The 26001-nt window shown below is 42.1% G+C and overlaps 2 long non-coding RNA genes across 5 annotated transcripts in view; one reads left to right on the forward strand and one right to left on the reverse strand.

The window, feature by feature from the left end:
* Positions 1–20054, reverse strand: part of LOC106041591 (uncharacterized) — a 48781-nt gene extending 28727 nt beyond the window's left edge. For 2 of the 4 annotated variants that reach the window (XR_010825220.1, XR_010825218.1), the window contains exons 1-2: positions 16354–20054; positions 13082–13379 (exon numbers count right to left, since the gene is read on the reverse strand). This is a non-coding gene — a long non-coding RNA (uncharacterized lncRNA). The remainder of the gene's footprint in view (positions 1–13081; positions 13380–16353) is intronic. The other 2 variants (XR_010825217.1, XR_010825219.1) reach the window with 1 other exon arrangement.
* On the forward strand, positions 16590–21062 carry LOC136786475 (uncharacterized). Its single transcript, XR_010825221.1, has 2 exons — positions 16590–16665; positions 20019–21062. It is a non-coding gene; the product is annotated as an uncharacterized lncRNA (long non-coding RNA).
* The last annotated feature ends 4939 nt before the right edge of the window (positions 21063–26001 follow it).

A 26001-nucleotide genomic window follows, 5' to 3' on the forward strand; every position in this document is an offset into this window, starting at 1 on the left:
TGCTGTGCGCTGCACATGTACAACCCTTTGTGCAGTGTAAATCATAAGGCTGTGAATGAAGAAGCACAGCCTTGACTGCTGGATTGTCAGAATTTATGGAACAAAGCTTACCCAAAAGTAGAATTACTTTTTATTACCAGTGCAATTATTTTTTTTCAAAGAAACTAAGCATAACAAAAAAAAAAAACCTCACTTAAAACAGGAAGAGAAATATAATTGAGATCGCGTTCTTTATTTATCATCAGAAAGGGATGAGGTTTTAAAGTGTTTTTGTTCTTCTTTACAACTGCTATCAATTCTGACCTTCCCATATAACTCATCACCAATCTCTGATTCAGACTCTTCTCCCTTTTTAAATAAAGGGAAAGAAGTAATGAATTTTAACAAAGACATCTTTATGCCTCAGAGTTTCTCAGAAGTCTGAGTTAGAGCAGCATTAACAAAAACCAAAGAGCTTCAGATAGTCTGAAAAAAGTTCTCACCATGGATCAAGGCTTTATTTGCACAGTATTTCTCACTTCATCACCCAGTATCATCAGTGACCACACACTGATTTACTTCTGAAAATCAGGTGCCTTTTTAGAGGGACGATAGAGCCTTACTAAGAAGTAAACCGTATTTAGCTTCAATGGCAGAAGCCCTGGCCCCAAGACTTTGGCCGCCTTGCAGTAGTGCACGCTGATGGTGAGCAGATTTCAGGTGCTTTCCTGCAGCAGCTCTCCCACCCCTTGTGGCAACGCTTCTGAACACATCCCTTAATGAGTTACTTGGGTGAAAACAAGTTCAAGCCGTTGCCTAGTGAGATATCAATCCTTCTGCATAATTAGTGGCTGTCTCTTGATGGTATAAATAGTATTATTAATTACACTGATATTAATACTGCCACTAACATTATAAGGTTTCATTATGGATACAAATTGGGTTTGCTGCAGGATCACAAGTCATTAACAGAAGAAATTGGCGATTCAACCTTCTCTGCTTCCCTAAGCAGAACACAGATGCGGACACCGGAATGTGTCCCATGCTACAGGCTGTTGCCTTTTTAATTTTCAGTCCATCACCACCCTTTTTCACTGGAAAAAGGGCAGACCAACCATCACTGAAGAAGCTGAGCCTTGTTTCTATTTTGCCTGCTGAAATCAAGTGAGGGAAGGGTGTAGCCAACAAACACTGAGCCTTTAGGAAATACCAGAGGAGCGAATACCCGGTACCATTTTCATGCTTTGCTACCAGATTCTCATTTGCCCTCAAGACACCTGTTGGTCCTATTTATTTGAGCAGACAAGTAGGCCAGCAGCTGGCGTGGCAGAATCTCCCTAATTCACTTCCTTCCCTAAATGCATTTCCATGTATTTAAATTTCCCTCGTAAGTTGGACAGACATTGGAAAAATGTATGCTTGTCTTTCCTACCTATGCAAAGCAATCTCAGAATTTCAGTTTGCATAAACACCCAGAAGCAAAGCTGCCTCTCCCTGCTCTTTAATGACCTCAAGAAAAAAGCCCCATTAAGATTACTGGTTGACTGCATGTACCGTCAGGTCAGAAATTCCTCCTTCTGACAATATTTTGCTGTATTTACCAGTTCCTGTCCTTGGCCCTAACTGGAACCAGGCACAAAGGAAGGAAATTCTTGCAGAGATCAGTGGGGTAGGAAAAAGGACCCACAATCGGGCAGAAACTAAAGAAACCTCATTAATGTCAAAGTCTGCAAGGAGGCTGGCATTCTGTTTCTTTGGCTTTAGTCATTAATCTGTTTTTATTACTTTCATGACTATTGTCATCTACGCTTCTGCTACTTTATTATACTTTGCCAAATTAATTAATGCTAAAGTTTAAAATGCACCTGCATAAAACATCTTACTAGGATACAACATTCTAGAACTAAAGTTTTATGAAAGAACCAGTTCAAGAAGAGCAGGTCAAGCAATATTATTAGATGCCAGAAGCGAGGCAATCTTCCTAGAGGACAATGGATCTCGGGAACCTCTCATTTGTGAGGCAGATCAGGAAAACCAAGAAAAAACAGCAGATCTCTTTCCTGGTTAAAAACTGTTTAAATACTACCCGTACTTGTACAGCATTTGGGAACATAAGGATACAAAGGGCCCCAGCCCAGCATGTAGCCAGTGGACTGCTTTGCATCGTGCCCAGGGATAACAACCCCAGACTGAAATCCCTGGGGTTCTGCAGGGCTGGAAACTGCACAGGCAACTCCAGCCTCAAGTTGCTGCTGGCTTGTAGCCCAGCTGTGATTAATCACTGCTATCAGCATCCCTTAGCTGTTCTGTGACTCAGGGCTTGGTGTAAGCACATTCATTTGAATTCATGTCGCTCATAAAATTGTGCATCTAATTACCATTTGCAAGCATGCACGTTGTGGTAGACAATTAGGAAGCTGTTGATCTTCATGCAACAAACATTAATGCAACAAATATTTGGGGACATTCTAAAGCTCATTAAAAAGAAAGGTTTGTAATAATATTTAATATAAAAATCTCAACTTTCAGACATCAGAAACTGTGAAACAGGTGGGTAAGTGAGGATAAACCCATATACTACACTTACAAAACAATTGTGCCTAGGAAGAGGCAAATTAGAATTCGCAAGGTCATTATGCTGGAAGAATTAACCAAGCATTTTAAGTATTAATAAAACTTTACAGTCCTGAATTGTTGAAGGGGGTAGGGAAAAGAAGAATAAACACAAAAATGCTGGGAGTAGTGCTAAATGCATAAATTGGCATGTTTGTAGCTATTTCCATTCTGTTTGTATTTCTGAATTCATTCAGTATTCCTTAAAAAAATAATACCAGCCTCAAAGAGAGCTGCAGAGAGGTAGATATGGTTTCAAGCCATGGCACAGGATTGGTGGGGACTGCCTGGTGCAGTGGGGAGCACAGGTGCGAGGAGGGGACAGCCCGGTGAGGGCTCCAGAAGCACCCACCTCCTGACCTCCCTCCTGTCCCCACACTCCCCTCGACAGCAAAACTGCTGCAGGAAAAAACCTTGTCATCTTCTTCTTCACCCACAGGACCAAGCTGCACTGCCTGCCATCTGACACTCTCCGAATAATTGGAAAACCACCATCCGGAGAAATTGGCTGGTGCTTTTTCTTGCTGCCTTTTCAAGAGTTCACACAACGGCAAGGTTTCCTCTGATGAGAGAGAAGGCTTTCTTTTTAGCTCTGACCTGGAGCTGGCTAAGATAGCAGCAATGCAGCAAAGACGTTCGCAGCAGGTGCTCCCACCCTGCATACATAATGCACGGCAGCGATACAGGGCAGCCACAGCATCACACGTTTTTTCTATACTAATGATGCGGTGCAGCCTGGCATGAAAAATGGGAAAAAAAATGAAAATAGAATAGGGAAACAAAACAGGTGATTAAAAAAACTGTCAGCAACACCTAGGCTTGATCGATCAGCTATATACTCAGGTAAAATTAATACTGTAAAAGGGTTCCTGTGCTTACAGTACAGTAAAATCCATGCTGCAGACCTCCAGGGGCTCACAAGCCATGCTTTTGAAGCTAGAAAATGTGATATTTATCTTCAAAGAATTTAGTCCTATCATGTTAATGCTTTGGTATAAGTAATCACACAGTATTTCCCACTGTGCATCAAAATGAACAACAGTTTTTTTCTAATAATATACAAGCGAGTAAATGTTTGCAGAGGCATTCTGCACTGTACAATAGCTGAGATGGATGACGATGTCATGAAGTCACAATCTCAGGAGAAAAGAAAGAAGGAAAGAAAGGAAGAAAAGATCAAAATTAAGATCTTTGCAGCTTTAATCTAACACCTTATACCCTGAAATTACAGCATTTCCCTCCGGAGTCAAATGAGAGGGGATACCAGATACAAAGTCCAACTAGATCTATTTTTTTTTTCCAACTATTTTCTTACAAACATGAGGGAAGGCCCTTTTTGCTGCACTGAGTTACACACCCATACAGGCACACAAGTCACCGGCAAGGTGACAATCCCACAGACCCGCTGTCACCCCTTGAGCAGTGACCTCCCTGGCCACACTCCGGAGCATGCCGAGTGCCAGCGCCGCCCCTCGGCCAGCCCCAAACCACACCGAAATAACCCCAATACACTCTGTATTCCAGCCACAGGTTAGCTGGCAGTCTTTGGCTTTGAAACTTCCACCAGCCTTGTGTTTGCGAGGATTTTACCTCAAGCTAATCAGTTAATTGGAGTTAGGCACTCTAGGAGGTTACGCATGCCTCTGCTAATGAAGAGGCAGCGGCCGCCAGCCGGCTTGCACAGTCTGCTGGCAGCTCCCTGCCCTCCAGCGTGCTCAGCATTACAAGCTGAGCGAATTGAGAGGCTTTCCATCGAATCCAGGGGGTTTTCCAGGCCAAATGCTTGAACACTGTTCATTGGATGCACGAGGCTGGGGAGTTGCAGAACTTCATCGCAGAACTGAATCTTTGAGGCTTTCTCCCTGTTGGTGCCTCCTGCCCACGAGCTGGAGTTTGGCATGAACATGCAGCAAGTCTCCAAGATTCGCTTCTTTAGAGCAGAACCTCGTGGGGCAGCAAGTCACATAGAAAAGATCTTTTGGTCCAAGCTGCTGTTAGTAATAACTGATGGAAAATTATCACTCTGGCATGGAATTAATCATAAAAAATAGTACCACCTCACTGCTCATATACAAGGGGTTTCATCCACAGTTTAAACTACCTCAAGCACCAGTCAGGTGCTTGAAGTTGCCAATGCTGAGCCCTGTGGTGGCGGGACACAATGAACCTGTTATAGCAAAAAAAGACCAGAAAAGAGTCTATCCTGCCTCTATAAAAATTCCTTTCCCACATAGCAATATCCACTGAAATGACGCAGCAAGCATTGGTGGTAGGGAAAGAGAATAATCTGAAGAAGATAAACAGTTTACAAATCATCCTGCTTTGCTGGAAAGCAAACCCGTTCAGAGCTCCAGAACTGATGTTCTGGGCAACTTCTGGGCAACACATGCAACCTGTAAATCAGGGGACATGCAAGCGACCCCGATCACGAAAGTGCCATGGCCTTTTGTTAACAAATGCCAGGACAGCTCCTAATTTTCCGGTGATAGTCCCAGGAGGGAAGGATTCCAGAAAGCCAAAGTCAGAATACAGGGAAAAAAAAAAAAAAAAAAAAAAAAGGGATTTTGAGAATAGTCTCTTTGGAAAAAAAAAACACATTAAACCTGCAAAAACCTGCTAGGACAGTCTCTGTCAAATGGTTAATGTAGCACTTCCTTCACTGAATACCTCTTCAAGCATGAAATAATCTAAATCTATACCTCTCATCCCACATCAGGTTTACACTGCATTAATTCATTGATGTTTCTTCCAAACTTAGAATTAGGCATCTTGATCTCTTATGCAGTTTAAACACTAACCTACATACCACATTTTACCTGCTCTCACCCCAAACTAGAAAAACAATGTTTTTTTGTTTGGCAGCATACTTTGCAATGCGCTTATTTCCTATCTAATTTTCTTCATCTATCTCAGGAAGTATGAGGTCTTGTTCTGTAGTTTATAAAGATTAGTGAAAATAAAGATCCTCCAAGGATATTTTCACTCTTTGTCTCTTTAGGCCTAGGTACGTCCAAGCTAGGCATGTGCTTAAAATACTAAGCACAGGGATTCACTGAAGCCAACTAACCTGTCTACATGTGTAATGAGAGGCACAAAGAAAGTGTTGCTGAAATAAGACCTAAATGATTTGACCGATGTGACAGGTGTAGGTTTGTAGCAGAACCAGGACATGAGCTTAGCTTTTTGCAGCATCCCAGACTGGTATTTTAACTTTCTTTTGACTTCTTCTAAGCCCCTGCTATCATCATACCGAAGTTCCCAAGGCATTTCTTTGAATCACACACCCTGAAATAGATCATGAGATGTTCAAGGGTTTTGAAGATGAATGTTTTCATTCTGTAAGTTTTGATTCTTTTTCCCACCTTGCTGCTAAAAATGCTGCACCAAGAGAGAAGCATTGCTTTTTTTCTAAAGTCCATACAGCTGCAATAATTAAAATGTTTAAATCTTTAAAGTTCCAGTTGTATGCTTTGTTGTTTGTTTGTTTTACGATTAAAAAAGATAGTTACAGCTTGCCATTCACCCTCTTCTATACTGCCATAACTCATCCTGCAGCTGCGTTTTGGTTCCAGGTCCCCATGTCCCTGTTAGGAGCTCTTGTGCAGTCTCAGAAAACAGGGCAAGCAGAGCAATAGGCGACAGCATACAACAATACGTGCTAGGAGAAGGAAGCAGTTATTGATCGTTAACGCATCAACAAGACACAAAGGGCCAACAATTTGTGGTTCAGTGAAAGTGTTCCTTCTCCTTCACCTTTACTCCCTGTGAGCACCTTCCCTTCCCCTCCTCCGCTTGCTCCTGCTACCCACTGCTTGGGCTTTCAGAGCCATAAATGCAGCGGTATGTGTTTGAACCCATCGTTTATTTGGGGTGAACACTGGAGCATCATCATTTGCAGATGCAAAAGATCACCCACAGAAATGTCGGCTGGGATTTGGTGTGTGATCCTGCTGCAGAGCACTGCGTCTAGCTTCCACTTTATATTGCACATTACTTGAAGTTACTTGAGGGTGAATAGCTCCCCTCAGCTTTCAGACCTGAGAATTTTATGGCTCAGTGACTGTCTTCAGAGAGCGTAAGACAATTCACTTCTTTACTGCAATGTGCCTCAGCCCAGGGATTTCCAGCTCTGAAAAGGAGATGAATGCTGGAAATCCAAATTCCACAGCTCTATTTCTAAGAGAAGCTGAATGTTTTCATTCAAATGCAGGTATTTAGTTATTTTATTCTTTTCTACACAGCAATAAACACATTCCTTTTGCAGCCTGAGGATAGGTAGCTGCCAAACACAACATCCAGGTTTTGACACAAAGCTTGAAAAAATGCTAAAGATTTCTAAGGATCATGAAAAACAATGCAAGCTGAATCCGATAAAACCTGTTGGCATCTCTTTTTACAGCTTCCCTCTTAAGATAAAACATACAGTTTAGTATCAAAGCTAAGTTTTACTGTTTGGAAAGATGAGGGATATAATAGTAGGAGAGCAAGCACTTTGCTCTCAAGGCAGCAGCAGCACCAAGCCAGGCACAGTCCCAGTCCAGGTTCATTGCTGGCAGGAGTGCTGTATGAAACAGAGCAAACAGAGCCTGAATTACAAGAAACAGGCTGAGCAGAAAGCCACAGAGATAGAAAAAACAAACAAACAAACAAAAACACTGTTTTTGACTTGTAAACTGAATATATTTGATACAGAAGTGGTAGCTGGAGAATAAGAGGCAGAAGCTTCATGTTTGTGCCTTTACAACTTAAAGTTTTGAAAATTGTAACCTGTTTAAAAAATAGATTTTAGATATTTTATGAACATCTAAAACTTTGAGAAAAAAAGATCTGAAGGAAAATCACTCAATAGCAGTCAAAAACCCCAGGCCTAGACCTGTGCTACTTGGTTCAAATGCAAAGATAGGTATGAGATACTGTTATAGAAACATGATTTTCAATCTTTCTTTGTGGTTTCGTGGGGTCTTCTGAAGATACCTGGAAAGCCAAGGTTTGTAAGACCTCATTTTCCTCCATACTAATATTCCTGCATCCAAAGAGACAAGTCCCAGCTCCCCCATGCAGAGGAACACAGAACTGTTTGTCTGCCACTCGCTTGTAAAACAACCAGTATTTTTAGAAATCTCACTTACAAAAAATGCTGCTCCTCAACTTGTGAGGAAAGATACCAGTTGGCTGGAAGCTGCCCAGAAGGAAAAGAGGAATTGACTTTCCTGCTTCAAAGAAAAAGCTTCTTAACAATTGCATTCCAGTAAAGACCAAAAGCCACTGACCAAGCAGATCACGTTAAATCACTGACTTTAGAGTTATGCCTACAGGGAGCACAGCACTCTGACTTTTGGCCAAAAATATTGATACTTCCTTTCTTTTTCTTCTTTTTTCTTTTCCTTTTCCTTTTCTTTTTCTTCTCTCTCTCTCTCTTTTTTTTTTTCCCCACATCTGGAGGAGACAGAGGGTAAAGGGTGTTTTCAGAAACCATTTTCCTATGCACTGGCAATTTAATTCCTTGGCATGCAGCTGTACGGAGATGAAGAGGCTGAGGTGCAGGGAAAGCTTTATAGTTTCCCAGTGGATGGTTCCTCACCCACCCCCAGGGTGGCCGAATTACAAAATCTCCCGTTTGTTGTGAATTTCAGCCTTCTGTTTTTTCTGTCACTCTCTGTAGCACATAGGAGCATTTCAATGTGTGCAATCCTTAAATGTCAGCATAATGGAAAGCAGATGAGTCTTTTATGACTGCAATTTTTCACTCGTTTTTCTTGCTAAAACTATGCAGTGGGAATAAAAAAAAAAGATTTAGATGGTGAAAATTGTGGTTTAAGTCAGACACCACCTATTGCTCATTGCTTTTGCCATGTGAGGCACACAAACACATTCAGGTATCAGTCTCCTTTCAGACTGCTCTGATGCAAACAAAACTTACGAAGTCAAATGTGAATTCCTCATTAGCATTGTCCAGCCTTTCTGCCAGTCAAGCTTTGTTATGAACTTAATTAATTATCTGGTGCCACTACATGCTACAAGGCTCCCAGGGTGTTGCACAGGCTACTTCACATGAGTGACAGTGTGTGACCAGACAGCAATGCATCACAGGGTATACCAGTGTGAAGGGTAAGCAATTTTTATCCTGTTCCTCCTCCTGCCGTGCTTCCAGAATTTTGTATGTGGCACTTGCACAGCCTGCAGAAGGAGCCAAAGATTTAATGAGCATTTTAAAGTTAAATAATTTGTAGATGTGACTGTTCTGAAGCCTCTGCAGAGAGCCAAAAAAAAGCTATGTCTCTGTACGCAGATGAAGCTGAATTACTAAACACTTATCCAAAAATGTCTTCAGAAAGTACGGGAACTGCCAATCGAGACAGACACGCAACATGTTTAGGAAGGTCACTGCCTAAGGATATCCTATTGTTGCACATATGAATGAATGAAGATATGCAAAATTATGAGCATATAAATTAGCATTTAAAAGGTGGAAAATATACAACAAAAACAGATGATTCCTTGTCAAAAACAATAGCCCAATGATCTTTCTTTGAAAATGAATCAAAGGAACATTTCAGAGTAATGCAGTTGTATAGTTTTGTATTTTGTTATTTAGTGTTTTTCGCTGGGGGAAGCTGCAATCAATCACTGAGAAATTGAAATAGCTCCCTTTGAATAAGTGCAAAACTTCATTTGTGTGAAAAAGTCAAATTTTCTGCATCCCTTCCTCTAGTGGTAAGTATCCCTGCCCATGGCAGTGGGGTTGGAAGGAGGTGCTCTTTAAGATCCCTTCCAACTCAAACCAGCCTAAGATTCTATGATCTGTGTACTGCAGAAGTAAACATAACACTTATTTTCTTTCCACACTTCTGAAAACTTTAGAATTTAAACAGTTAACTTTAAAATTTAAACAGATCTAAACTTAAATGCCTTTTTAAGAAAGTTCATGTGATATTCCTCACATAGTTGCATTCATTGCCTGTAAAAATGGGAACTGGATCCTAAATCACCATGAGTAAGCTTTTAAAATGTGGCTCTGAGACTAAGGCCTTTTGGTAAAGGTGACCTACAAGTACCTACACTAACGAGACTTAAGTGTTTCCCCAGTTGATAAGAATCAGCTCCAGTTTTTCTGACTGTTCCAGAGCAAGGCTGCTCTGGCCAAGGAATATGTACTCAGACTAAACCTGGATTTGTGGATGTTACACCCAACCTGGTAATAAGCTGTGTATGCCTTGTCCTCCTTGAGCTCAACTGACTTTGATCAAAGGATCAAGACTTGTTTAAGAGATGTCTAGTCTGCATAAGACAAAGTTACAGGCAACTAATCCTGATTAAAATGTGCCTCCTAGGTTTACCAATGGGAGGACTCATCTCCTTGCTTCAGAAGATCTTCAAGCACCCATAATGCATCAAGTGTCTGTTTTGCTCTCTCTTTTTTTTTCTTCTTCTGACCCAACACTTACTGCTGTATAGGCAGCAAACAGCAGAGATTGCTGCTGCAGCTACCCGTAAGGGACATCAGCCACACATTTCATTTCACATTTCATCACTGCCACACAAACACATCCAAACAGACATACAGACACTGCAGGCCTAGGAAATTGTATCTTTGAATTTCAAATATGTTCTGAAAGAAACGTAACGGGATCTGGATCTGATCCTGGGTTTCTAACCTGTCTTGTCACCCACATGCACGTAAGATTTTACAGTGCAGAACTGCAGTCTTGTTTTCAAGACTTCATAACTTTTCAGCAATGCTTATTGAAATGACACAAAAAACATCCTTAGTTTTTCTACACGCCTAGAATATTTGTCACAAAGTTATGATCTTTGAGAAGAACCAGACGGGAGCTGCTTTGTTTATGCACTGCGCAAGAGAAAATCTGCCCAAACGCCTCTGCCTTGCAACACTCGCCTCCCTGTCAGACACCGGCATGTAGTGGTTAGAGACCAAGAGGCCAGCTTCCAGGGCTTTCCCTTCTTTTGAGCTCCTGTTTAAAGAAATTACATTCTAATTACAGCAGCCCTTCCTTCAGACGAACCAGACTATGGCAGGATGGGAGGCAGTAAGGTAGCACAAGCGTGACATGCAGCCTGCTCTTCTGAGCCACGGCGGCTCTCATGGGGTGCTCCAGGGTGAAATCGGAGTGGACTCAGCAGCCAGGTGATGCTGACACAGGGTCTGTTCACCAGTCCTGAGCCATGCAAGGAAACACATTCACAGTGCAAACAGCTGCCAGGGTAAACCCACCCGTTTACCCACGCTCCTTCTGACCCAGTCAGCCTCGGCCTACCCCAGTGTGGGGCCCCGGAGAGATGCTGTCATCTCCCAGCTCCCCCCCACACCACACACACATCCCGTGGCTCTCCAGCACCCACGAGCTTTGCTCTCAGATTCATAGGTTCAGCAAGGTGTCGGGGATGCTGTGCGATCCTCAGTCAGACCGAGCATGTAACGAGGTCACGGGGTGAGGGTGGACTCTGTTGTTCCCTCCAGACTGCCTCAGCGCAGTCCTGCCTGCCTGCTGTTGCTACACAAAGGTCTTCAAAAGCTCTTGCTGGGATGTACAAAGCAATCAGGCAGGCTTGAAAGGGACTGCTATGGACACCGCACTTGTTTCCTCTAAGGCCTGCCACTTTACTTCTTGTTTAATCAGTTACTAAATAAAACCCACACTTTCCTACGTTCTGTTTACTCAAAAGAGCTAATGAAACCACTTCAGGAGGTAGCTTAACCCTTTAGGCAGTCACCTAAAGCAACTGCAGATAAAAATCTGCCTGTAACTGACCAAATCTGCAGTAATACTTCAGACTTGGAGGGAGAACAGGACTCCCCCTGTTACCTTATAATTTGAAGATGGCTGACAAATGAATGTCAGAAAATTGAATAGATGATCTGTCCAACGTAGCAACTTTTTAATTTACCCTGCCTTGGTTATGAATAAGATCTTTACGGTGCTGAGCCACCTAAAGAGGCAGCATTATTCAGCTGCACAATTGGAACAAAACAACAAACAGTCCAAATTAATTCTGTATAAAGGCAGAACAAATTGTGTCATTTGCAATGCAAATGTGATTTCAAGCTTCATTAGCATTTTCTTTAAGGTCTAGTGCCTCAGTACTTGGATGGAGTGATGCTTCCGTAACTCTCAGACTTGTGCCAAACACCCTGCCCACTTCTTAGCTCCTTAGATCAAGGAAGATAACAGAGGAACACAATGAGGATCAAAAGCCAATGGTGATAACATACATTGCTTTGCTCCAATTTGGAACTAAACCCCAAAGGCTAGTTTTCATTTTAGTAGAGTAAATTCTTGATGAACTCTCAACATTTCCATGTACTCTGCCTTTGCTCAAAGAGCCTCCAGAAAAGTAAATGTGGATGAACTCGTGTATTGATTTCCTCAGAACCAACCCACACCCCTACAAGCTTTCTTTTACTTTCAGGCGTGCAAATGGAAAAAAGTGAGAAAAAAAAAGTTTTTAAACATGGAAATATGAAATAAGAGCTCCAGGATTTGACTGCTCCCACCCTGCTTTTCCCCTGGGTGCCCCTTGCAGTTAGAGTAAGGAGATCAAATTCCTCCACAACGTGGAAGCACAGCAACGAACTGTGGGGTTATGCCCCTGGGGACCTGAGCAGGGGTGGCAACACCAAAGCTGCACAGCAATAAAAAGCAATGGGCATGTGGCAGGGTTGGTCAGGACAGGTACAGCACTGCATTGGTCCAGGCCTCTCAACACACTCTGGGAACAGATATCCTATGGGAGGACACGTGATGGATATATAATATGTAATTTAATATCGAATAAGTACATTTAATGGAATATCTGGGAACAAACCTACTAGTAGATATTTTGGAAAGACAATATTAGAGATTTTCAAAAGCTACTAAAAGGGGAAAATATACTGTTTAAGTTGGTTTGTGAATTCAAGCTGATATTGATACACTAGAGTAGTTTTCCATGGGGTATATGATGTATAAAACTCCATGTAACAGAGGTATTTTGTCAACTTACGTAACTTTATTTGTATAACTGGAAAAAATTTCCTTTCCAGGCAAGCCCTCAAGGATGGTTGAAGGGTATAGAAATACTGGTGTTTTGACACAGCAGTCCACTAGAGGTCCTGCTCAACTCAGAATGATCTAAACATGCTTTTCTAAACCTGCCTCAGTTAAATGTGATAAAATGCAAATGAAAACATGCCCAAATCGTGCACACAGACTGGATACATAGATGCATACACTAAATTTAGGATATGCAAATTTGTATCTGATTCATATGCCCAACGACTGCCAGTGCAGAAATAAATCAGTTAATTGGCTAAGGCCAAAGAAGCGACAAGGTAGCCAAAACACTGACCGCTGACCAGTCCAGGTACGTAATCACAACAGCTGTACACAAAATTGAATAAACACCTTTCAGGAAATTGGGCTCTGTACCACTGGAAAAGAAAGCTGAATGCCTGGGGGCATCTTCTGTCTTACGTTAAATAAAATCTTACCTTGGGTTCACTGAACAGTTTGCCAAGGTTCAGCACAGGGCTGGTAGGAGCCCATCTGGCATTTGGGATTCTTGCGTGGAACTGGGCGCAAATAGTGCGTCTACCACGAGTCAGACACCGTCAGGAAGCAAGATGTGAAAATCAGGCTCTGCTCACAGTCCCAGAATAGCTGGGTGTGAGTAGCTGTAAAGATAGCTGATGGCACCAGTTACGCAGCTAAGGCAGAAGGTCTCTTCAGTGATGCTGAGGCTGAAGCACACAAATAAAAAGTTGGTTGCACAGCACACCAGGAACTGTTCTGAGAGAACAAAAAAAGTCTGAATGGAGAAATAAAATGTGGATTACATCCAAAGATAAATACGTGCCCTTAGATGGCGTGTTGGACCTGGGTCAGCAGGGCTGGAGTTCAGCCGGTTTGGGAGCTGATGTGTCCCCCTTCAACCATTCACTCTTTGGAAAATTGACCCGTGGTTGTTTTTCTGATGGGGAGCAGTGGAAAACCAAGAGGGCAAGCACGGTGTGTTGCAGAGGAGCGGGGTGCACAGGGTGCTGCGAATGCACGGCACTTTCTGCCCTCTCACAGCCCACATTAAATCTTGCTCTGAGACCAGTAGAGCAGAACAGCTTTACTCAGCTCCTGTTTTTCTCCTTAAGTCATAACTTTTTATTTTATTGACAAAATCAAGCTTTCTACCTTCTCGGCACTGCAGAACCAACACAGGGAGCAGACTCCCCTGCATGCATCACGAAGACACAGCACAGCTCTTGCTGCCAGTAGCTTTTTCAGAGGAATGGCAGATGCAGACAAACAAATACCAGCTGGTAGAAAAATCGAGTCCTGAAGTCTCATCTGGGGCTTCATTTTTTACCTTCTCATTTGAGACATTCCTTTAAATCAATACAAGAGGCCTTCCAAAGCTGCACACATGCCATTGCTCCAAAAACTTCTCTAATCGTATCTTGTGAAGACGTGAGTCATGAGCAAAATTCTGAAAGCCAAGAAGGCTTTAAAATTAATCTCAGTAATCATCACATTACCATCAGTGCTGCCTAAATCCTTCCTACAACTCACTTTGACATTTTACAAATAAAGATAAGGGACATTACAGAGTCCAGCTGGCCAGCTACCTTAGCCTGCAGGTAGAGATATGGGAGGAGAAAAGCAGAATAATATTGAGGGTTAGCTGAAAATGAGCTAGTAACCTGGGGGAAGGGAGAGGTAGAGAAAGAAGGGGAAGCAACTAAATTCTATGGTTTTTTCCCCCTAGAATGTTTGCCTAGTTTGAAACCTAAGCATCCAGAAAAGGAAAAAAATCTAAACAGAAAAATTCAGGGTTGCATCTTTTTGCATTAAAAAATGCTTCCCCCCCATCCCCTTCTATTTTCATCACATTTATTTGGCTTGTTCAAGTAAGCTATGTCCAGAACCCCTGCAAAGCTGTGGTAACAGACCCAGCCACAGCCGGGACGTGGGTACGTGCAGGGCTTTGGCACAGCCTCTCTCTTCTGCAGGAGCCGCTGTACCCAAACACCCACTGCCTGTCCATCCCTTGGCGACAGCCTCTCGGAGCATCCTGCCTGCGGTCTGGACAACTTTGCATCCCGAGTGGAGGAACATTGCCCAGCAGAGTGAAAACAAAAGAAATTATAGGAACCAAGGTGGGCAAAGGCCAGAAATTTATCGCTTTTGGAGCTTTGTTTGCAATAACTCAGGAAGAAGGTCACAGAGCAGAGAACCCTATTAAGCTGAACTGACCTGAGCGAAGCCCAGTATCCAGAGGCGAAAGACAAAAACAAGGATGAGGGAGTTTTAATACCATAGCCACAGCCCTCAGAATTGGAGGTGCGAGTGTGCAAGGACTGCAGCAAATATGGGAGGAATTTGGGATTCAGGAGGTGTTGATCTAGCTCACAAACTTCCTGCAGTGTTTTGCTGATACAAAATAAGGTCTCTCGTGTCACTTCAAACTTCCATAAAGTATTAATATGAACACACTCCATTCCCGCAGAAAGTCCCATGGAAACGGGTCACAATCTTCTTGTCAGATCACATCTAACAGGTACTATACATATATTTATTTCTATCTATTTATATAGCCTCCATCACCATAGTAACTTATCCATCTGTTAATACTACACGATCTCTTCCTTTATTCAAGAGAGATAAAATACAGTTTTCCATTATCAGCCCTCAAGGTTACTGCACCATTTTGACAAGTGATTCCAAGAGCACATCACAGCCTGCCAAATTCTGCACTGCCGGTGATGCCCGCTGATTACTTTGGCGTGGGACAGGAGCAGGGAAAGGAAGCTGTCCTCCAGCAGGGCTTCAGAAAGAAGCCTGCACTGGAGCACAGAAAAGAGCAATATTAATTCCTGCATTCTGTTCCATCTCATGCCAAATCAACTGCTCTAAATATTGATTTTTTTTCTAATGCTTAAACTAAAAAAAGAAAAAAAAAAGAAAAAAAAAAGGCAAAAGAGAGAATCTGAGTCCAAAGAGAGGCTGTGGGCACCAGTTGCTGCACATAATCATTGAAAGCTGTAGCACTGTGAATATATTTCTGATTATGTTTCAGTTCTTCATTATTAAAAACGGACTGCAGTTGATTCATAGTTTTGCTGCAATCAGCTGAAACCCAATTACCATCACAGCACGAACCACTTCTGATACGGACTCTCAGACCACCAGGAAGAAATACTGCTGTATTTCTAAAGCCTACTTTCCCCCAGTGGCAAATATAACTCATTTGTTTTTATACAGTTTGGGAATTTTCTACAAAACTTTGTACAACTAAATACTACACTGACAATTATACAGTGTCCAGACTACTACACGGAGCTGGATTTTTCCTTTCCAAGCTTTGACTCCAGCCATGGCCCTGTATTACAGCAACACCAAACCATAATCTTTTCCCTGCAGGAGGGAGTTTGTCCTTGGCCTCCTGCAACAGCAGAACCCACTCCCCACAGCCTACCTGTGCCCTGCTGATCAAAATCCTGCTTTTTCATGTCAAACCCATTGTGACAGGTCCACCAATTTTCTTTCACGACATCACGGTTAGCAGCAGGGTGGGGAGCAAGGTTTACTCTTTTGCCAGACGTTCCACATAAAATTATTATTATAATCCATGAGCAATAATGGCTTGCCACCCTGCCCAACGGTTTCTCCTCTCCTCCCTCCAACATGTCACTTTTCTTTGGGATTGGAAGGATAGGAAATTACTTTAGTTTTCCCTGAATATTAGAAACAAATTTCTCTACGCACATACTTTTGGTCGATCCTTCCTGCAGAAATACAGCCCAAAGGCTGTTGATACGTGGCCATGCAGCCCAGTTTAAGAAAGAAGAGAGATTTGTGCATCGGTTGAAGGTCAGGATGCAGCACAGAGCGCAGGGTATGGCAGAACAGGGTTATTAGGAAGTGGGCAGCAGAAGGAAAATAAAGCCACACTGTGTCTTCATGTTTCTGTCCTTCTTCAGAGGTTGTTAGTGAAGTCATATCTCTATTGGCAACATCACAGTCGTCTCCACAGCAACCGATGTGATGCTGCAGAATGCCAAAACGTCTGGTTTTAAAAAAGGTAGGAGGAAAACACAAGCGTGGAGCATGTAGGGGTTGAACAGCCACACGGGCCTAATGACTGTAATGGGAGGTGCATAAAAATACTGCCTGAAAAAGAAGTCGAGCAAAATGAGCTTCTGAAAATCTGTGTAACATCTTCCAGCCCCCTTGTTACATCTAGTGGGCAAAGACAGCAAAGAAGCCACAGAGGCAGCAAAATAATCCCACAGCTGGCATCGCTGCCTCTCTTTCTGGATGCTCCCGGGTCCTGCACAGCCAAGCGAGGCAGCTGCCAGGAGCAGCACTGCACAACTGTGAATGAAATACCGAAGTGAGAGGGACTGCCTGCGGAAAGGCCAGTGTGAGCCCGTGTTTTACACTGTGCTAAAGAGCGGTTGCTTTTCTGAGAGGGAGATCCCTTATCCTTTAAAGGACCTAAGAAGGATTTGCAACCATAAAACTTTAGGGGATTAAAGCAGAAGGAATTTTATTTTCCAAGTCCAATCTAGATGCAGCCAAAATACTGTAAAAGCATTGCTGTTAAGTTTGTTTAGCTGTTGCTAAAAATCCTAGGAAATTTCTGTTTCTCCTCCATCCCCAGATGATTCTCTAACACTTTGCCAAGAGGCCCTGTGGGGCTTCCTACAGAAAGCAGAGATGGGTGCACCCCCTTCTCTTCACTCCCCTGTTTGCGATTCCAGTCATGTTCTTCCTCGTGCACGGAAAAGCAGGCAGGCCCCTCGGATTCAGCACGCACACGGTTCGGTGTCACAGCTCCTTTCCACCACCTCTACCAGCACGCACTTACAAAAAGAGCCCAGATGCCCCAAAAAAAAAGCTCGTGGTAAGAACGGATTTGGGCCAGTGAGCAGTAACCTGCAATGCCCCAAATCCCTTATATCACATTCTAGATAACATTTCTGTTCTCTGTGTTTGTGAACTGCAAATTATTATAATCCAATTCATGGAAAACAGAATCCTAAAAAGATGAAAAGGCAATGTTTAGAATTTATATAAGAAATATAGCACCGTAAATATTTTTAATTGGTACTATGAATTACATTTGGTTTATGCTGCTTGTACTGTGCACTGCACATGTTTTGAAATCAGTAGTTTATGACTGAGGCTGGCTCATGGTTTCCACCGAATGCACACTAACAAGAACTGGGATATGAGAGTACAATAAATACTGCTGAATAAATGGGAAAACTTTTCACTGCAGAAGTAATGTATTTTTCCTGAGTCTCTCTCCTCCTTATCTTGACAACAGAATTTGATTGTCTTCAACCTATCTGGAAAAAAAATAAATCAGAAAATGCCAATTTTTCAAAGAAGAGAGGGAAATGTTTGCTCTGCTGGCCAAGGGTGTCTGAAATCCAGGTTTAAATTCCTTTTCTCTCTAAATCAACCTAAATGGGTTGGTTAGCTACGTTTTGCCAAGCAGGCAGGTAACCTTTGAAGTTTTGAGGCTTTTAGCGTCACCCTAGAGCACAGCTCAAGTGTTTGGTGGTTTTTTTTTCCCCAATGAAAATATCTTTTGAGGATGAGAAATCAGTTTCCTTCTCAACTCCATTTTTAAACAGCAAGTCAGAACAAAGCTATCTACTTCCTTCATGCTTTTAAGAGGTTTCTCTTTCTCTGCACCTTGTAATAACAGCAATTCAGAGGCGTATAAGAAGTGACAAATAAGAAGCTAATGGCACAGGGGTGTTCTCCTTCCTACAACAGTACAGCCAGCTGCCTACAAGAAGGGAGAAAGGCAGAAGAGAAAGTTAGACCACCCCTCACTTTCTTGTGTGGATGAACCCCAAAGGCTTTCAGTCTCACCCAAATCAGGCCTACTGGCGCATAGGGCAGGTACACGGCCGTGGCACACGCACACTACAAGGACAACTTCTGCATTCAGAATCGTGCATTAAATTTTGAAAAAGTCTGACCCCAAATTATCAGATCTTCATAAACTGGAAAAAACATTTCTTTAAGGTAGCCAGGCTTGCATAACAAAGCTAACGCATGCCCTTCACACAACATCAGTGAAAGCTCAGTGAATTGTTAAATGCATTTAAATTCGATTGCATCAGGAAGATGAATCCTCTCCACAAAAGATTTTCAATAACCCTGAAATGGCAAAAGAGTGAAATTACTCTGCTAAAATCTAAGGCACTCTGAGTTTTTCTCACATTTTTGTTTATGGCGTTAAGCTGCCAGGTAGGGCTGCCGCAGCAGCCCACAGAGCAGCGCAAGATAATGCTCTGCGTTCAGTAACGCAAGTGTGCGCCAAGAAGTAGTCAGCTGGAGCATATCAAAACAGCTCCAGGGACCTTCAACAGCAAGAGCTCTTAGAAAGAAGCCCTTAAGCATTGAACTGAGACAGTGAACTCTGATGGACCGCCCAGGCCACCCCAGGAAACTAATAGCTGTGCCCACTGTAGGTGATCCATGCTTTATCTTATCAAAACGACATGCATCTGTAGAGGTTCAAAGACATCTCTTGTGCACTTCTTGGAAAACAACTGCACAATCGTTCTTGTTGGCTGAACTGTCATTAGTAACAGCCTCCTTTCCACTCCTCTTCCTGAAAGCAATGGAACTACCTCAGAATACAAAAACCTGCAATGTGCTAGTAAGGATATAGTCTCAGAGGTGTATTTTCAATCCTCCAGCATCCCAATCCTCTGCTGTTGCAGTTTTACCCTCTGCGTCCACGTATGTGCATCAGCCCTGAGGTCTGTGTGACTGCCACCTACCAGCACGTAGGTGGGATTGGTTTCCCTCATTCAGCCGTGGGTGCAAAATATTTCTCCTTTTCTGCAGACAGATATTTTGAGACCTACCTCTCTTCTTGGTGACATTAGCTTATCTCTTAGTTTTATATTGATAACAGAGCATTAGCATGCACAACTGCAATTCATATTTTATTATTTTCCTACCTCATAAAATATAGAAATTTAAATCACCAAGGAATTAGAGGAATGAAAGGAGCATTATGTTTAAGCAGCTACAAAATGTGGTTTACATCATGTAATGGGACATGTTTAATGTGGTTTTACACAGCAACCTTTCATCATTTACATTTGCCTCTGGCTTAATAAACTCTGTCATTCTGTTTATGTTTGTTACAGTTGGATATAAATGCTTCCCAGGCAGCATCCCCATGAATCACACCTGGAACATGGAAATTGGCAATCAACATTTTCATACATCACTTATGTGCTTCTGCCTCTCAGCCTTAAGCTTTAATATTTTATTTAGGAGTGTGCCAAGTGCTTTCAATTATACTTGATGGCCAGCCACGAGCACTGATATCAAACAGTGTGAAGTGATGTAAGGTTTCAGCCTGCCAACCTCACTCTGAATTATATCCTGTTCCAGGAGTCATCATGCTGATGGGGCTGCATACATCCTCTGGCTTACTGAAGGAGGTGAAACGCGGTCTGTGATATGCATTTTGTGGTAACTACAACAGCTAAGTGTCCTTCTCCACAAAAGGTGATGGGCTCAGTGACAGCCCCCCATTGGTTCCAACAGGGACAGGAATTTACCTCCAAGCTTCCGGGTACTTCGGGCATGGACAACAGCAGCGAGTAGAGACATGTTACTGAAGATGGTTCATCTGGGAGGTCATATTTCCAGATAAAGCCTTGCCTCTGTGCAGTAGCCTTCAGGTGCTGAGAAAGTCCTCCCCAAATAGCCAGGTTGGAATGCCCATATGGAGCAGTACCTCCTGAAGACATCGCAGGAGCTCAGCCTACGCTGCGATCAGTTGACTCAACATATATTTTTAAGCCTACAACCACAGTGGGATTTCACAAAAGACAGAATACATATTTGGAAACTGTCAAGAAACAGCCACCTTCACGTTGCAGCTGCCTTTGGTACGTTGGAGCTGTCGGAAGTAACAGAACTGGAAATGGGGAGGCTGGAAACACTGCGTAGGACCCACTTCTAACCCCAAGCTGCTGCAGAAGCAGCCTTTCTGGTGCTTTTTGGCATGTGCATTGAGATTTCCTGTGCAACAGCTGAGCCAAAGCTTCACTGCAGGTAGCTGTGACGTGTGTCCATGCACAAAGACTCGCTGCACAGGGACAGCCATGGCCGCTGCAGCACGGGGAGGTGGCCCTGGTGCTCCCCAGCCTTGAGCAGTGAGGGGTCTGTGGAGCTCACAGACCTCAGCACCCCTGGCTGCCTTGTGCTGTGGGGTAGCTGAGTAGGGACTTGGTGTTACAAGCACAAACTGAACGGCACGCAGAGGTTGTGCTGCTCTTGTAGCAGGGGCATGGCAATAACCTGCCCCAGCAAGTCCATGGCAGCCAGAAAATGGAAATGCCTTGACAAGCTGTTTTCCATAAATCCAAGAACATCCAGAAAGTATTAGATACAGCAATTTCACATCCAATAAAACAAGAGTAAACATTATCGATTTCTCTAAAAATCGCCTTTCATGGGCATTTTTATGCAGAAGCAGTTTTTATGTGTAGAAAAATATTCACTCTATAAAAGAGATTACAAGCACATAGATACCTAATCTCTTTCATCAGTTTTCATTAAAAATCAGTAGTGCAGGGTTGAAAGTTCTCCAAGATTTTATTAAGTTGGGCAAAGCTGGAGGAAGAATAACAAGCATGTTCACAGGAAAGAAGTTTTGGTCTTATTATCTGAACTTCCACATTTTCCACTAGTTTCTGGGCTTCTATTCTTTTCCTCCAGCACTTTCTGGCTCCTGCTCATTTTGATGTTCATAGTCTTAATTTAAATCTAGATACACTGTTTATGATACGGCATAACAAAGATTACAAATCTTGTTTGGAAGTTGCATTTTTATAGGCATGTCAAGGAATTACTTTCATAAAAATCTTCCCAAAAATGCACTTTACATTTAAATAATAGACCAACCAAGTCAGCATAATAGTAGCAAAAGAGGGTGAAAGAAAGGAAGAAAAAAAAAAAAGGAAATGAAACAGGTAATAAAAGACATTTTTAAATGAGATTTGGAATCAAAAGCAGTGCCAAGAACATATCTCAATGGAAAGGAACTACCCTGCCTATTAGAGACAGCAGAGGAGAAGGCTCTTGTATAAGTCTTATAGTAGAGTAGGAGTACAGGCAAAAATCACAGTCTATATGGAAAATCACTACGGCAAGGGTAATTCTGGGATGAGAGGAGAGCCTAGTGAAGGACATGGCTGCATGTCTACATCTACAGCATCTACATCTACAGCATGCCCAGAATGGCAGGGATAACATGAAGCATGTGGAGAAAGGCATGAGTTCTCAGTTAGGCACTGGTAAACTCCAAACACAACTAAATCTCTACCCAGGACAAGACAAGAGAGGAATTTAAGACAGTAAGACATTAAGACTATGAGCAGTGTTGGCAAAAGAAATGAAGTCAAAAAAGAAATGGGCAGGCAATAAAACTTTGCTTTTAGTCTAATCACTCTCTGAAGGAGATTGCACTGTACTCAGTAACAGCATGGATAGCTTCCACTCACAGCAAACTTCATTTCATTCCAAATAATTATCAAAGACAGATTACAGCTGCTGTACTAACACATGCGTACTCTATTAAGGTATAAGAGGGAGGAGGCCACAAAAGCAGATAGCACTTCTGCATTACTTCCACATTTGCAGTCACTGCAGTTAATCAAAACTCATCAAGAAAACACTGTCAATGAAATCAGGAGAAATATTACTTGAGTAACTCTTGAGACAAGATTGAAGATTTTTGCAGTACTACATTATTAAAAATGATGGGCAAGTACTGATCATTTTCTAATAACATCAAGTATAGTAATCTGCATGTTTTTAGTAGCTGCTTTTATCCAGTTTAACTGCAAAATCACTGATAACAGTAAGCTGTCAATCTCTAGCAGGTTTGGAAACCCCACTGAAACAGAAACTGTTGAATTTAAGTTTTCAAAGTATCATGAGAAAACAGTAGGAAAACATTTTTTTACTAGCTCTCACCCATGTTTTATATGACAAAAACGACTGCAAAGTAGAGCATATGATTTGAAATGCTAGATGCTTAATATGACCCAAAGTGACAAGCGTTATCAACAAGACCTTCACTAGACTTACAAGTAAATAGAATAGCACCTAGATTAAACATGTTGTAGTCAAAGTTTAAAAATTTTGTCTACTTACTGAAGATTTGACAGTGGATTTACAAAATCCACTGCAGCTTCCTGCTGTCTAAATCTTTTTTGGGTATGTCAGGACCTATTTCTAACAAAACACTGCAAGAAATATTATGATAAATCCATTATATGTTGGCTCTGATGCATTGTGCTCATGATTTGCAATGATAAAATACCCCTAATGCAACATTTTATTGCTTTCATAAATCAAATTCACAATGTCAATTACATTTGTGGTAACCTACTGTGAAAGATCTCACTCTTTTATTAGACAGATCTATTTCGGTGCAAAATACAGTGTACTCCTACCATATATCATAAAAAAACACTTCCAAAAAGTTTCTCAATGCCTGGAGTTTTCATCCAGTCTTTCTGAGCACTGGCTAATCATGTTTATCAAAGCAACAATAATTTGCAGTGAGATGGAATAGGCTTTGTTTTGCTTTGTTTTAATTTCATTAAACTCAACCTAGAGACAGACTCATTGTACCATGAAGATAGAAATCTCAACAGGTTTGAAATCTCATGTCTGAAAATCTGAGATTTCAAATAGTCAGCTTTTTCAGGCAGGATCCAGAATTTGGTTAGACTCACTACAAGCTGAAGTTATTCAGTAGAGCTATGATGATAGTTCTTTGTTCTGAGACATGCACAATTAGCCATGCTGTCCATGTATGGCACTGCTTCAATTCCCTCCATCTGTATTTCCACTGTCACACCATGTATAACCAATGTTCTTATCATCTTATCTTATGAACATGGATCCAGCTTGATGGGGAGCACTGGTTTTTCTGTGTTAAGAGAATCTTCACTTCCAGACTGGGTAGAAATCTGAACTTACAGAGAAATGCGGAAATAATTAAACTAGGGGAAAAAACTACTCATGTTTAAATTTCATGCTTAGGTTCATTCACAGTTTGAAATGAAGGCATGAGTCATCAGTTCTTATTTTATTCAAACCAGGCCCCTGGAGAGTGTTAGATTACACCAAGTTACACTCTGTACTCTGGCAATTAACCAGGTTTGTTTATTGGCTGCCATTTTTCTGATCCTTCATACCAGAGTAGTAGCCTAAATTGCAGGAGCCAAAAAGCAGTGCCCATGTTACGGCACAGTGCAGCCTCCAAACAGAATGGCCACGCTGTCCCCGGGCTGCTGGAACCTCGGGGCTTCATCTTTATTAACCTGGGGCTGAAGGCCCCTGAGAGGCTCTGAACACTTTCGAGGACGTGAAGGACTGTGCACAGCTTATCACAAGAGCTGAGGCTTCAGGGTTTTTGGCTCCAACAACTTACAGGAAGCACATCCACAGAGGAATGAAGTAAAGAGAAGAGCTGCTCATCTGTCTCCGGAGCACCCGTTCCCTTTGCAACGCTAATGCCTCAGGGTGCAGAGAAAACTGTTGGATGTCACATACAACCAAGGATTAACCACAGCTTCTGAAGTTCAGACAATGCCCTTTCCTAAAGCACACGATTTTCTGACAAAAGTACTTGTAAATTAGAAGGGGCTTGTCTGTATTTAAAGGTTCCGGTAGGAAGAGACATGGGATTTTTCTTTGCTGTACATCATTATTTGTATCGAAGACATTTCCTCATTGTAATTCTGAATGAGAATGAGCACTGCTATTCACAGAATTCTCTGCACAGTCTCAGAGCTTTTCCTTTCATATGCTCCTTCAAAAAAAAAAATTTAATGTAGTGCAATTTGGTATCAACAAGAAAGAAAGCAAGAAAGAGCCCATTTCAGCATAGAGCCAAAATCCTCCTCCCAACTCAGCCCCCTGCAAAAAGACATGTATTATGGCTTTAGCTAGAGAAGACAGAATGACATTTTCCTAAATTCCTGAAAGGCATCATGTCACTTCACAGTATAATCATACAGCAAGAGCACAAAAGTCACAGAGACCTCTTGGTCACACAGGATATGGCTACAGCTCCAACTCAAGACAAATGAGATGGTGAGACTGTGATTCTGTCCTGGGTGTCCAGTGGCACCCATAAAACAGAAACTCCCAAGCAAACACGAATTTAAAGAGTTAGCTCGGCCCAACAGTTGTCTGAGATGATCTAAAGAGCCTGGGTGCACTTTTCTGTATATGGACTAGATTTCCTCACTATGTGATGAATACTGATCAGCTACACAGCCACAGAAGCATATTTCATTTGAAAGATGGAGCTGCTTGCTATATCCATAGAGAAGGGGTTTCAATAAATGCAACATATGAGACGTGGGGCTGATATATTTTTTCTTATTTGCCTACATGTCATTTTTGCACATGTACATGAGTAATAACAAAGAGGGTTAGGTTGTTAATGATCAGATTTCTGTTTCCTCAAACAGCTCCGGTGCCTTTCAATTAGTTGTTTTAACAGGAATGGGAACCCAATAAAGTTAAAGCTTCATGAATAATTTGGACTTAATTGTCATACTTCATAACAAATCACTTCACTTATACTTTCATGCTCTATTCTGTCTAAGCTTTCATTACCTTTCATACAGCATACATTTTATTCTTTAAGAATGTGACTGTGATGTTAAACAATTGCCCTCAACAGAAACATTCCTGATGGTGGGCTGTACCTTGTACCTGTCTGAGGTCATCAGAGGCTTTCATAGACTTTTACATTATGATTTAATAATCATATTTCACTATGTTCTAGTATTATTTTTAATAATACTTTGCATAGAATGTATGCTTGATTTGTATCTATTTTTGGTTAAAAAGGAAGGATCTGAGCCCTGCCATCCATTACACACTTTGTTATCTTCCACAAGACAGCCTTAAACAAACAAATGCTAAACTCATGTCTGCCAGTGCCTCAATACGTTGTGAGTTTGGTTATTTATTATTGTGTCTTGGTTTATTACTATAGCACCAGCACACATTAGGCTTGTTCTTTCCAACCTTCCCTCAGGCTGCTGCGACAGGAGAATGACTAATCAGTGGGGACTGCTGCTGGGCTTCTGCCTCTGCCCAGCACACAGCACGTACCTGGAAGCAAGGGGACACGCTCTGCTGAGAACTAGGATAGCCTGGTCACCACTTCATTGGCATTCCCTTCTAGTCAAATACACGCAGTCCCAGCTGAAATAAAAACTCCACAGAAAATAAGACAGAGAAGGAATTACACCAAGATAAATTCTCATCTATGAGAAGCATCTCAAAAGCAGGAAGAGTGAGGTTCCTTTTTCATTCAGATCTACAGGCCTCA

This window comes from Anser cygnoides, chromosome 16, assembly GCF_040182565.1.
Source record: "Anser cygnoides isolate HZ-2024a breed goose chromosome 16, Taihu_goose_T2T_genome, whole genome shotgun sequence".
Lineage (NCBI taxonomy): Eukaryota > Metazoa > Chordata > Aves > Anseriformes > Anatidae > Anser > Anser cygnoides.